The 13,413-nt window shown below is 41.4% G+C and overlaps 2 long non-coding RNA genes across 5 annotated transcripts in view; one reads left to right on the top strand and one right to left on the bottom strand.

The window, feature by feature from the left end:
• The window catches only part of LOC141096522 (uncharacterized), a 189,674-nt gene that overhangs the window by 164,604 nt on the left and 11,657 nt on the right, over positions 1-13,413 (bottom strand). The window lies entirely within an intron of this gene.
• Positions 3,624-13,413, top strand: part of LOC141096512 (uncharacterized) — a 207,893-nt gene continuing 198,103 nt past the window's right edge. For all 3 annotated transcript variants that reach the window (XR_012233701.1, XR_012233702.1, XR_012233700.1), the window contains exons 1-2: positions 3,624-4,573; positions 4,794-5,696. This is a non-coding gene — a long non-coding RNA (uncharacterized lncRNA). The remainder of the gene's footprint in view (positions 4,574-4,793; positions 5,697-13,413) is intronic.

Raw genomic sequence — 13,413 nt, 5'->3', positions numbered from 1 at the left:
CCTCCCAGCACATCTCGTGTTACGAAGCAAGGACCTACGAAAGGTGCTCTGCTACCCTCTAAGCATGGAGCCGCAATGTGGTCCATTGCTGAACTATCCTGTGTGTGGGTGCAGGTGTTGGAGTGTGGAAAGGAGTTCCCAACTTACCTAGTTGGTGGGGCACTACACCTTAGGAGAAGGTGCAGTACCTCTGTGGCGACTGAGCCTCAGGGGCGCCACACACCCAATACAGTATATTAGGGAATTTCTGTTTACAAACACTTATAATATAGTATCATAGGGATTATACATAGAACATAAGGCTGCCATTTTTGCATTGAGCAGGTAGATAAATGATTGTATCCTTTCCTACTTGGAACACTGTTCAAGCACCGTATTGCTGTACAAAAGCAACATGCAGCTTACGCCTGCCCGTCTGTGTTATGTCAGAGCGCTACATGAAAACCGTCTATGATCATACTCAGAGGTCTCTCAGTTTTTGGCTCAGCCTAAAGTGTAACTGGAGCGGGTTTAAAATAACAAAGTAGAATTTCAACTTTCAGCAGATTTAATTCCATATCTGAAGCCTGACTAAAGTGGTCTCAGCAGGGTGCCCCCTCCGTACATCACACTTCTGACAGGGTTACATTTAAGATGCATTGGAAATGATGAGCCTTTCAAAGAAGATCCTTCTTGCATGTATAAATCAGACTGAAGAAGTATATCATGTAGAGAACGCCAAAACGGAGTCGCGTAGACTATCATATTTCTTAGGTGAAATTCAATGGACACCTTTGATATGGAAATTTTTTTCACCAGTAGTTAATGGTATTGCACTAAATTTAATTCTGCAATCTTCATTGTTTTACTCATTTTCAGACTACCTGATAAGCATTTTCCAGCCCAATCCAAATTTGAGATTTTTCTCTTATGGGAGCTTCTCTTTCTGTAATACAGGCTGAAGGTGAGCTCTGTATATCCAGGGTTCTGCTGTCTTCACTTGCTTTCATGCATCAGCACAGCTTCTATCCTGCCGTTATTTCCACATCATGTGCTTTTCTCCTCTCTTCACTGTAGATTTGACAAAACCACCTCCCTCCTGCTATCCCTAACATTGAATGGAGAGGGAGCTGTCCTAACCAGGGACAGGAGCTCTAAATGATTTGTATGTTTTTTTGCAGCTAGTTTGACTAGATGAGGGACTTTCAGATACTCTACAGCAGCAAAATAGTAGACTTAATTTAATGTGAACCTATCAACCGGTTTTCCAGAGCTATATTGCTGCCACCTCCTTATGTATTGCTTAATTATGATCCTATCGATTATTTCCTTTTTGCTCTGTAGCTCGGCATGCCTGCAGAAATGAACTTTACCCACCACTCTCCTAGTAAATCGTTCCCTGATAATCACCAGAAAGTGGACCAACTTCGCTGCCTTTTCTAAGCCTGCTAACCCTACCCGTCAGCCCTGAGCTTGCTTACCCTACCAGTCAGTTCTGAGCTTGGTAACCATATCCGTCAGTTCTGAGCCAGCTAACCCTGCCTGTCAGTTCTGAGCCTGCTAACCTCACCCATCAGTTTTGAGCCTGATAAACCTGCCCGACAGTTCTGAGCCTGCTAACCCTACCCGTCAATTCTGAGCCTGCTAAACCTGCCTGTCAGTTCTGAGCCTGCTAACCCTGCCCGACAGTTCTGAACCTGCTAACCCTGCCCGACAGTTCTGAACCTGCTAAGCCTGCCCGACAGTTCTGAACCTGCTAACCCTACCCGTCAATTCTGAGCCTGCTAAACCTGCCTGTCAGTTATGAGCCTGCTAACCCTGCCCGTCAGTTCTGAACCTGCTAAGCCTGACCGACAGTTCTGAACCTGCTAACCCTGCCCGACAGTTCTGAGCCTGCTAAGCCTGACCGACAGTTCTGAGCTTGCTAACCCTACCCGTCAATTCTGAGCCTGCTAAACCTGCCTGTCAGTTATGAGCCTGCTAACCCTGCCCGTCAGTTCTGAACCTGCTAAGCCTGACCGACAGTTCTGAACCTGCTAACCCTGCCCGACAGTTCTGAGCCTGCTAAGCCTGACCGACAGTTCTGAGCTTGCTAACCCTACCCGTCAATTCTGAGCCTGCTAAACCTGCCTGTCAGTTATGAGCCTGCTAACCCTGACTGACAGTTCTGAACTTGCTAAGCCTGACCGACAGTTCTGAGCCTGCTAACCCTGCCCGACAGTTCTGAGCCTGCTTACCCTACCTGTCATTTCTGAGCCTGCTTACCCTACCCGAAGGGCAAGTAAAAAGAAACAACCTTGGAGCTTGCTGTGAGTTAACGAACCAAGACAATCTGGCAGATGGACTTGGTTATCTCACCGCAAGGTCCAAGTTTTGTTTTATTACTTGCCTATCGGACGATTTGGCACTGATAACGAAAGAGAGATTTACCAGGAGAGCAATGTATGTAGTTTATAGTCTACAGGTGTTCTGGGCCACAGAGTCCTAAAGAAAAAATGGTACACAGAAAGTGGTGGCAGCAGTTTAGGTCCAGAAACTTGGACACAGGTATCCATTAATGAAGATTTTAGAAGGTTGCTCAACTTCGAATTAGGAGCAAAATAAACAATGAAAAGTAGGGTTACGTAGGTGTCTGGATTTAAGAGAACTCAATAGTTTTTCAAGGAGGTCATAGGTGATCTCCAGGATGAAAGCATCTAATAATGGATGAAGGTTGGGTTGGTTCTAGACTAGTGTCGCATATCAAGATCAATTATACAAGCCAGCCAATTCCCAAGAATATTGAGGTAGACCATGTATCAGAAGCTCCAGATCTTAGATACCAAGAAGAAGAGCTATGAAAGATGACCAAAAGAACTTGGAAAATCCAACTAGACTCATTGGTCACTGCTTACTGTGCATTTTGGCCACGCTCTCCAACTCTCCCAGATTTTGTAGGAGGCTACCAGAAAAAGGGGGGACTACATGGACTTCCAGAACTGTGGGAAGACCTTCTGGGCACCACAGAAACTTCTGGGTACTGTTATGATTAGGTCACTGAGGAGGATAGCCGGGGAATATGCTAGGCAACCAGAAAGGTTGGTAACTAAGCGGATTGCAGACCCCTAAACTAACAACACAACTAGAATTAGCCGTGGGACATACCTACAATGCCCTAGACGCCTCGACACAGCCAAAGAGTTAACTAAGCCTAAAGCAAGAATGGGGAAAGCTAAAATGCCCCGGAGTAGAACCCCAAAGGAATAGATAGCCCCCAAACATATATTGCCAGTGAGACAAGATGAGGCACAAACACAGGCAGAAAATAGAGTAAGCAAATGATGGGGCCCAAACTGTCTAGATAGAACAGGAAAGATACTATCTGCAATCACGCAAAAAACCTAAGAAAAATCCAACACGTTATATCACAATTTCTGCCACAAATTTGTGCAGACATAACAAAGGCAAATAGGCAAAAATAGATGAATCAATAAAACCAATCATTTATTAATAAATTTCATAAAATTCTTTTTACAAGGAAATTTCTAAAAAAGGGAGTACACATGTAATGATAGATGCTCACAGAATTAAGCTTTATGCAACATAATCACAGAATGTTTTTTCTTTTCTTTTAATTTTTTTTTTATATACAAATTATCTCCAAATAGTGTTTATTTCTTAAACATAAATTCATTAGCTATATTTATTTAAACTTCTGTCTAAATATTTTTAGGATAGTTCTCAAAACAGAAGAAACACATCTTTGATTAAATAGTGTGAAATACACACTGCTGAAGGTAGATAACAATTGGGTTTAGCTCCCTATACTATGTGTATACCATGATAATCAAAGACAAGGCTAACTAATCCTTAGTGGAGTAATCACAATGCATAAATGCTCAGATAGTAGCGACTTTTGTTCTCAATGTTTCTATGATTAATTACAAATACTTAAAAACAAAAATGCATAAGCTTACTTGATTGTATAAATATGTATCTAATTGTTGTAACAAAGGAACAACCTAACTGTGTGTGCGGCAAAGAAAATGTCTCCTTAATGTGAATATATCCAATGCCTAGTGCAGAGAACTACAGGTTAATCATGTGTCCTGCTTAATATGCCAGCTATACTGATTCAATTTGAAATAAGCTATTCCTGCATGATGTAACAATGCAATCCTGTTTGCAATTTACAACAACTTACATGTGTAAAACTTCTGCGGCTCTCTCATACACGTGTCTGGTTACCCCGACAGCGCCGTTTCGCCATACTGGCTTCCTCAATAGGGGGCGTATATGTGTACTGAACACATGTCCATCTATACATAGCACTAGTTGCAGCAACAGCCCATGTCAGTCCACCTGGCTTGTAATTGCGCATGCATAATTACCAAGGACTTACCATATGAAAAAAAAGGGTTTCCTAAGTTACTGCTCATGGGACCCAAGCGTGGTTCGCTACAAGTCCCTTCATTGAGCAGACTTGGAAGCCCTGGATCGTCCTGAAACGCATGCACATTTTGAAGATGTTGGTACCCTGAAAACATTACAGAGGCATTTTAAATTGTTGCATGACTGTAATCCCAGTGGCTTGAAGATTCAAGCCATTGATCAGGTTAGTTTAGGCTGCAGAGGGGGTAATTTGGGAAAAATCTTAGCACAAAAAGAAAGTAGATGGATTTACCTGCTGGGAACAATGGCACCACAGGGTCTTAATGAGACCCTGGGTTTCAATGCGTTTTTGTAATTTTGGGTCCTATTTTAATTTTATTTTTTGGTTGGTATATGTTTTTATATTTGTTTTTAACACTTGTCTTTTTTGTTCATTTATATAGCAAGGAATAGTTTACAGTACATGTGAATTTATCAAGTGATGGTGTCGGAACATCTTTACATATATCCTGTGAAGTGGTTTTTCATCATGTGGAAAAGAAAGAAGATTTTACAGTGAATTCTTATGATCATAAGGGAAAAAAAAAAAAAAAAAGTAAAAAAAGATTTTTATAGTCACAATTGTAAGTGTATAATTCTTTATGAATTTATTATAGCACATTATTTTTGTAATATAAATATATATGGTGTTTGTTTGATATATTGAGGGATAAGGTGCAATACACTTTGTGCAATACAAAGGGAAAGAAAAAAGAAAGGAAAGGAAAGAGAAAAGGGAAAAGAGAAGGGAAAAAAGGAAGAAAAATATATAATATATTTTTTTGCACTGAATATTATTTATTTAGCTAAAACATTGGTGATATTGTGTTAGTTTTTCACTGTATAAATATTTTTTTATTATGGTTATATTGATATTATTGTTTGTTTTTATTATTTTTGTAAGATCATATATTCAGGATTTTTTTTTTGCACCGCACTTGTTTATTTATAAATTTCCTTGCCCTATATAGTTAGGTTGCAGCACCTGGGTAGCGCATGCACAGTTCAGGACGATCCAGGGCTTCCAAGTCTGCTCAATGAAGGGACTTGTAGCGAACCACGCTTGGGTCCCATGAGCAGTAACTTAGGAAACCCTTTTTTTTCATATGGTAAGTCCTTGGTAATTATGCATGCGCAATTACAAGCCAGGTGGACTGACATGGGCTGTTGCTGCAACTAGTGCTATGTATAGATGGACATGTGTTCAGTACACACATACGCCCCCTATTGAGGAAGCCAGTATGGCGAAACGGCGCTGTCGGGGTAACCAGACACGTGTATGAGAGAGCCGCAGAAGTTTTACACATGTAAGTTGTTGTAAATTGCAAACAGGATTGCATTGTTACATCATGCAGGAATAGCTTATTTCAAATTGAATCAGTATAGCTGGCATATTAAGCAGGACACATGATTAACCTGTAGTTCTCTGCACTAGGCATTGGATATATTCACATTAAGGAGACATTTTCTTTGCCGCACACACAGTTAGGTTGTTCCTTTGTTACAACAATTAGATACATATTTATACAATCAAGTAAGCTTATGCATTTTTGTTTTTAAGTATTTGTAATTAATCATAGAAACATTGAGAACAAAAGTCGCTACTATCTGAGCATTTATGCATTGTGATTACTCCACTAAGGATTAGTTAGCCTTGTCTTTGATTATCATGGTATACACATAGTATAGGGAGCTAAACCCAATTGTTATCTACCTTCAGCAATGTGTATTTCACACTATTTAATCAAAGATGTGTTTCTTCTGTTTTGAGAACTATCCTAAAATATTTAGACAGAAGTTTAAATAAATATAGCTAATGAATGTATGTTTAAGTAATAAACACTATTTGGAGATAATTTGTATATAAAAAAAATTAAAAGAAAAGAAAAAACATTCTGTGATTATGTTGCATAAAGCTTAATTTTGTGAGCATCTATCATTACATGTGTACTCCCTTTTTTAGAAATTTCCTTGTAAAAAGAATTTTATGAAATTTATTAATAAATGATTGGTTTTATTGATTCATCTATTTTTGCCTATTTGCCTTTGTTATGTCTGCACAAATTTGTGGCAGAAATTGTGATATAACGTGCTGAATTGAGGTGGCTATTAGTTTTGGACTATTTTGTTATGTGAAAAATCCAACACGTCTGATATGCAAAGATACTGAGGCCACACAACCTCTCCCCCACTAGATCAGCATTCTGGTGTGAACTGGAAGCAAAACAAAAGATACTGATATAACAGGGGACTAGCAATACTGAACAGACTGACCTAAGCTGTGACATATGGAACGGGGTCCAGTACTGGTCCCAGCAGGGAACAATGCTGAACCCACACAGCAAAGCAGAGAAAGGCAAAAACTGGATCAAATGCAAAAAGATTCCAGCAAACAAATAACTTATCTGAACAATGCAGGTTCCAAGCAGGGGGCAAGCGGACTTCAAAATGCACAGGAAGAAAACCAAATCACCAGCAACAACTGAGGGAAGCTTGCTGACTTAAATCTTCCCAGTCTGTAACACCTGACCTCCAATCATTGTCTTCAGGTGATTGACTTCTGTCAACCCGACCAGCTCCATTACTCGCAGCAACCACCAGAGGGAGTCCAAACTCAGAAGTCAGGTCACAAGTGTTAACAACAGAAAGCAGAGCTCCCTCAACTTTCTGTTTGGCTTGATGTGGATCCCAAAGTTTAGGGGTAAATTTAGGCAAAAGTTATGGGTTGTGTGGTTATGAAAATGCAAACTCCCAGTCAACCTCCTGTTGTCTGAAAAAATATTTTGAAATATTGGGAAGTATGATTTATTCTTGAGTACAATGGTATTTGTCTATGGATTTGGTCACACTTGCTTCATGGTTTCCATTTAGAAAGAGCTATGACATCTATGGCAAAACAGCCATCTGCAAATTATAATGGACCCCATCATGAAATGTTCAGCTGAAAGCTTATGGTGTCCGTGCACAAAGTTGGCCAAACCCATTGATTTCAGCAGGACTTGACGACTATCTTATGTGTATGGGACTTGTAGAAATCCCTATGATAGATGATGTTGAAGAAGGAAGGATCAGGCAAACCAGGGAAAAGGTGGCCACCTGGACTCGGGTACTAAGGTTTGATGTAATAGAATGTAAGAACAATAGTATGGCATATACAAAAATCAATGCATAATGGAATAAATAAAACAAGTATATACATAGAAATAAGAACAGCACAACAATATATATTATCATTTGGAAAAATGAGTCTAGGTTAGTTACTAACACCTGACGCGCGTTTCGCATTAGAAGCTTCATCTGGGGGTCGAATCATAATTGAGTAAAATTGCAGTGTCCTTGTAAAAATAAGCAACTTTTCAATTTAGCTCTTATTAAAAATATTCTCTTTTCTGAAGATCAGATAGATTATAATATAATTGCTTACTGCTTGTTAGCTAGGTTATGGGCCCTGCATCAGTCGAGAGGTGACCGGTGTCCTAGGCCTTTGCCTAGTTCCGCTTGCTGTGTCTGGCTATTCTTCATGCCTAGTATTTAACAAGATTTAATTTCCTAACAGTTAAAAACCAATCAAAAGAAAAAAAAAATCAAGGCTCAAAACATTTTCTACAAATAAAATCAAGAAAGGGATCTACAGCGTAAACACCATCTGACAATGAGAGCAGCTGGAGATTAGTTGGGGAATTTCGGAACACCTGACTAGTTTGGCTGCATTGTACTCCATGATAGGGATCCAAGTTGGCGGAGGCGTGAAATGCGTGGTTATATTGCTTCAAGGACCTGTAATATTGTAACAGCAGAAACCACAGAGACCGATAACTAGACTGTTATGTCTGTTCCTGTATGTGGGCTCATGGGTGTAATTATTGGGAGTGCAGAGGTTGCCCTAGTCCTAGGTTCTAGAACCTGATGGATGAAAGTAACAAAAGCAAGTGTCCTTTATCTGCTCAGGGTTCAATTTCCTTGGCAATCTGTGAGAAACCCAACAGTAAGTGTGGAGCCTTAGTCCACACACAGATCAGACCGGAGCAGCACATTGGGGAAATGAGGCGAGGCCAGTAGCTTTTTTAAATTTTTCTCAGTTAGTACTTGTGGAGGACACTGTGTTGCCTCAAAATATGTTTAGGAGAAACTATGAGGGCATCATACTGTAGGCAGTCATTGTTGGAGCACCATGTGGTGGGGTAGTCACTCAAGGGACACCATACTAGGGTGTGGAAGAACTGTGGGGCATCATTGTGAGGGGCATGATATTGTAGGGGATATGTGGGAAGGCATTATATTGTGTGTGGAGGACTCTGTGGGGGAAATGTAGGGGCATCATAATCTGTAAAGGAACTGTGACGGCATCAGGTTCTGTGAAGGATCTATGGGGCATCATACTGTGTGTGGAAGAACTGTGGGGCATCATTGTGAGGGGCATGATATTGTAGGGGATATGTGGGGAGGCATTATATTGTGTGTGGAGGACTCTGTGGGGGAAATGTAAGGGCATCATAATCTGTAAAGGAACTGTGAGGGCATCAGGTTCTGTGAAGGATCTATGGGGCATCATACTGTGTTGGGGAACTGTAGGGGCATCATGCTGCATTGGAAGCACTGTGGGTGCATCATACAGTTTGTTGGGGATAGGTTATATTGTGTCTGGGGCACTATTAAGGCATCTTACTGTGGAGTTATTGTGGGTGCATCATGCTATGGGAGGGTCACTGTGGTGACATGAATTTGTGAGGGGCTCACTGAGATGGTATCATACTAAGATGGGGTGACTGTGAGGGGCATTATAATGCTGGGGGTCACTATCGAGGTATCATACTGCATGGGGGGCACTATGGGGACATAATGTGTTGGGGGCACTGTAGGGGCATTACACTGTTTGTGGAGGGATGTGGGGACATTGTATTGTGTTGGGGGCAATGTGAGGGCATTATACTTTGATGGTGTCACTGTGGGGTCATCACACTGTGCAAGTGGGGTAAATTGTGTGCTGAAATTAATTTGTTGGGTTATCATAATGTAGGGGGGCCATAAAAGGAGAATCATAGTTATTGAAATACTAAGGGGCTTCAGTTTGAGCAGCAATATATATTCCTCTTCGTGTCATTAAAAGTTTGGAGGTATTCCTTTCTGTAACTGTGACTATCATTATGATCCCAGCTACTCTGCTGAATATTTGTGACGTCACTGTGTGTATTATGTCTGTACTGTGACATCACTGTATGTATTATCCCTGTACTGTGACATCAATGTGTTTGTTATCCCTGTACTGTGACATCACTGTATGCATTATCCCAGTACTGTGACATCACTGTGTTTATTATCTCTGTACTGTGACATCACTGAGTGTATTATATCTGTACTGTGACATCACTGTATGTATTATCCATACAGTGTGACATCACTGTATTTATTATCTCTGTACTGTGACATCACTGTGTACATTATCCCTGTAGTGTGACATCACTGTGTTTATTAGCCCTATTCTGTGACATCAGTGTGTGTTATCCCTGTATTGTGACATCACTGTGTTTATTATCTCTGTACTGTGACGTCACTGTGTTTATTATCCCCGTACTGTGACATCACTGTGTACATTATCCCTGTACTGTGACATCACTGTGTACTATCCCTGTACTGTGACATCACTGTGTGTATTATCCCTGTACTGTGACATCACTGTGTTTATTATCCCTGTACTGTGCCATCACTGTATTTATTATCTCTGTACTGTGACTTAACTGTGTTTATTATCCCTGTACTATGACATCACTGTATTTATTATCTCTGTACTGTGACATCACTGTGTTTAGTATCTCTGTACTGTGACATCACTGTGTTTATTATCTCTGTACTGTGACATCACTGTATTTATTATCTCTGTACTGTGACATCACTGTGTTTATTATCCCTGTACTGTGACATCACTGTGTTTAGTATCTCTGTACTGTGACATCACTGTGTTTATTATCTCTGTACTATGACATCACTGTATTTATTATCTCTGTACTGTGACATTACTGTGTTTATTATCCCTGTCCCTGTACTGCCACATCACTATGGTGCATTCAATGTTTCCAATTATATTCAGAAAATATATGCAAATGAATAGATGTGTAATTGTATCCACTAACAAGACACTGACTTATTACACAGAACCTTTGATTCAATTTACTTTGAGCTTCACCACGTTTTGCTTTCTAGCTCTTCAGACTCCCAGGGGCCCTTATTAAGAATCTATTTTGTTCTGCAATTAGAAGCTCTGCCTGGTATTAAGAGTTATATTGTATTATGGACTAGCTGAAGAGCCCGGCGCTGCCCGGGCATAGTAACTAACTGTGGTTAGTTATAACAAATTATAATTATCCTCCATCCCATAGTCCCGTGCCCATATACCCATCATACATATCCACCATCCCATAGTAGAGTGCCCATATACCCATCACACATCCTCCATCCCATAGTCCCATGCCCATATACCGATCATTCATATCCGCCATCCCATAGTCCCATGCCCATATACCCATCATACATATCCTCCATCCCATAGTCGAGTGCCCATATACCCATCATACATATCCTCCATCCCATAGTCGAGTGCCCATATACCCATCACATCCTTCATCTCATAGTCCCATGCCCATATACCTATGATACATATCCTCCATCCCATAGTCCCGTGCCCATATACCCATCATACATATCCTCCATCCCATAGTCGAGTGCCCATATACCCATCACACATCCTTCATCTCATAGTCCCGTGCCCATATACCCATCATACATATCCTCCATCCCATAGTCCAGTGCCCATATACCCATCACACATCCTCCATCCCATAGTCCCGTGCCCATATACCCATCATACATATCCGCCATCCCATAGTCCCATGCCCATATACCCATCATACATATCCTCCATCCCATAGTCGAGTGCCCATATACCCATCATACATATCCTCCATCCCATAGTCGAGTGCCCATATACCCATCACACATCCTTCATCTCATAGTCGAGTGCCCATATACCCATCACACATCCTTCATCTCATAGTCCTGTGCCCATATACCCATCACACATCCTCCATCCCATAGTCCCGTGCCCATATACCTATCATACATATCCTCCATCCCATAGTCCCGTGCCCATATACCCATCATACATATCCTCCATCCCATAGTCGAGTGCCCATATACCCATCACACATCCTTCATCTCATAGTCCCGTGCCCATATACCCATCATACATATCCTCCATCCCATAGTCCAGTGCCCATATACCCATCACACATCCTCCATCCCATAGTCCCGTGCCCATATACCCATCATACATATCCGCCATCCCATAGTCCCATGCCCATATACCCATCATACATATCCTCCATCCCATAGTCGAGTGCCCATATACCCATCATACATATCCTCCATCCCATAGTCCAGTGCCCATATACCCATCATACATATCCTCCATCCCATAGTCCCGTGCCCATATACCCATCATACATATCCTCCATCCCATAGTCCAGTGCCCATATACCCATCATACATATCCTCCATCCCATAGTCCAGTGCCCATATACCCATCATACATATCCGCCATCCCATAGTCCCATGCCCATATACCCATCATGCATATCCTCCATCCCATAGTCGAGTGCCCATATACCCATCATACATATCCTCCATCCCATAGTCCCGTGCCCATATACCTATCATACATATCCTCCATCCCATAGTCCCGTGCCCATATACCCATCATACATATCCTCCATCCCATAGTCGAGTGCCCATATACCCATCACACATCCTTCATCTCATAGTCCCGTGCCCATATACCCATCATACATATCCTCCATCCCATAGTCCCGTGCCCATATACCCATCATACATATCCGCCATCCCATAGTCCCATGCCCATATACCCATCATACATATCCTCCATCCCATAGTCGAGTGCCCATATACCCATCATACATATCCTCCATCCCATAGTCCAGTGCCCATATACCCATCATACATATCCTCCATCCCATAGTCCCGTGCCCATATACCCATCATACATATCCTCCATCCCATAGTCCAGTGCCCATATACCCATCATACATATCCGCCATCCCATAGTCCCATGCCCATATACCCATCATGCATATCCTCCATCCCATAGTCGAGTGCCCATATACCCATCATACATATCCTCCATCCCATAGTCGAGTGCCCATATACCCATCACACATCCTTCATCTCATAGTCCTGTGCCCATATACCCATCATACATATCCTCCATCCCATAGTCCCATGCCCATATACCCATCATACATATCCTCCATCCCATAGTCGAGTGCCCATATACCCATCACACATCCTCCATCCCATAGTCAACCATTATGACATCATAATGAGCGGCGGGGCTTGCAACCTATGATGACATCAGTGTCGCCATGGCAACCATTATGACATCATCATAATGAGGGGCGGGGCTTGAAACACACACTTTTTTCCCCATTATGTAGATTAGATTTGTATTATAGGCTTTTTTACTTGCCAGTTGCCAAAGGCCAGAAATAGCAGGAGATGTAGTTTACATGTTCTTTCCATGTTCTCTTTGTTGTGTATGATGAACATTTCATACAGTGGGGAAAAAAAGTATTTAGTCAGTCAGCAATAGTGCAAGTTCCACCACTTAAAAAGATGAGAGGCGTCTGTAATTTACATCATAGGTAGACCTCAACTATGGGAGACAAACTGAGGAAAAAAATCCAGAAAATCACATTGTCTGTTTTTTTTTCATTTTATTTGCATATTATGGTGGAAAATAAGTATTTGGTCAGAAACAAGCAATCAAGATTTCTGGCTCTCACAGACCTGTAACTTCTTCTTTAAGAGTCTCCTCTTTCCTCCACTCATTACCTGTAGTAATGGCACCTGTTTAAACTTGTTATCAGTATAAAAAGACACCTGTGCACACCCTCAAACAGTCTGACTCCAAACTCCACTATGGTGAAGACCAAAGAGCTGTCAAAGGACACCAGA

This window comes from Dendrobates tinctorius, unplaced genomic scaffold (assembly GCF_039654945.1).
Source record: "Dendrobates tinctorius isolate UK_male_01 unplaced genomic scaffold, ASM3965494v1 ptg000009l, whole genome shotgun sequence".
NCBI lineage: Eukaryota > Metazoa > Chordata > Amphibia > Anura > Dendrobatidae > Dendrobates > Dendrobates tinctorius.
Note: the sequence above shows the minus strand (reverse complement) of the source record. Positions and strands in the feature narration are given on the sequence as shown.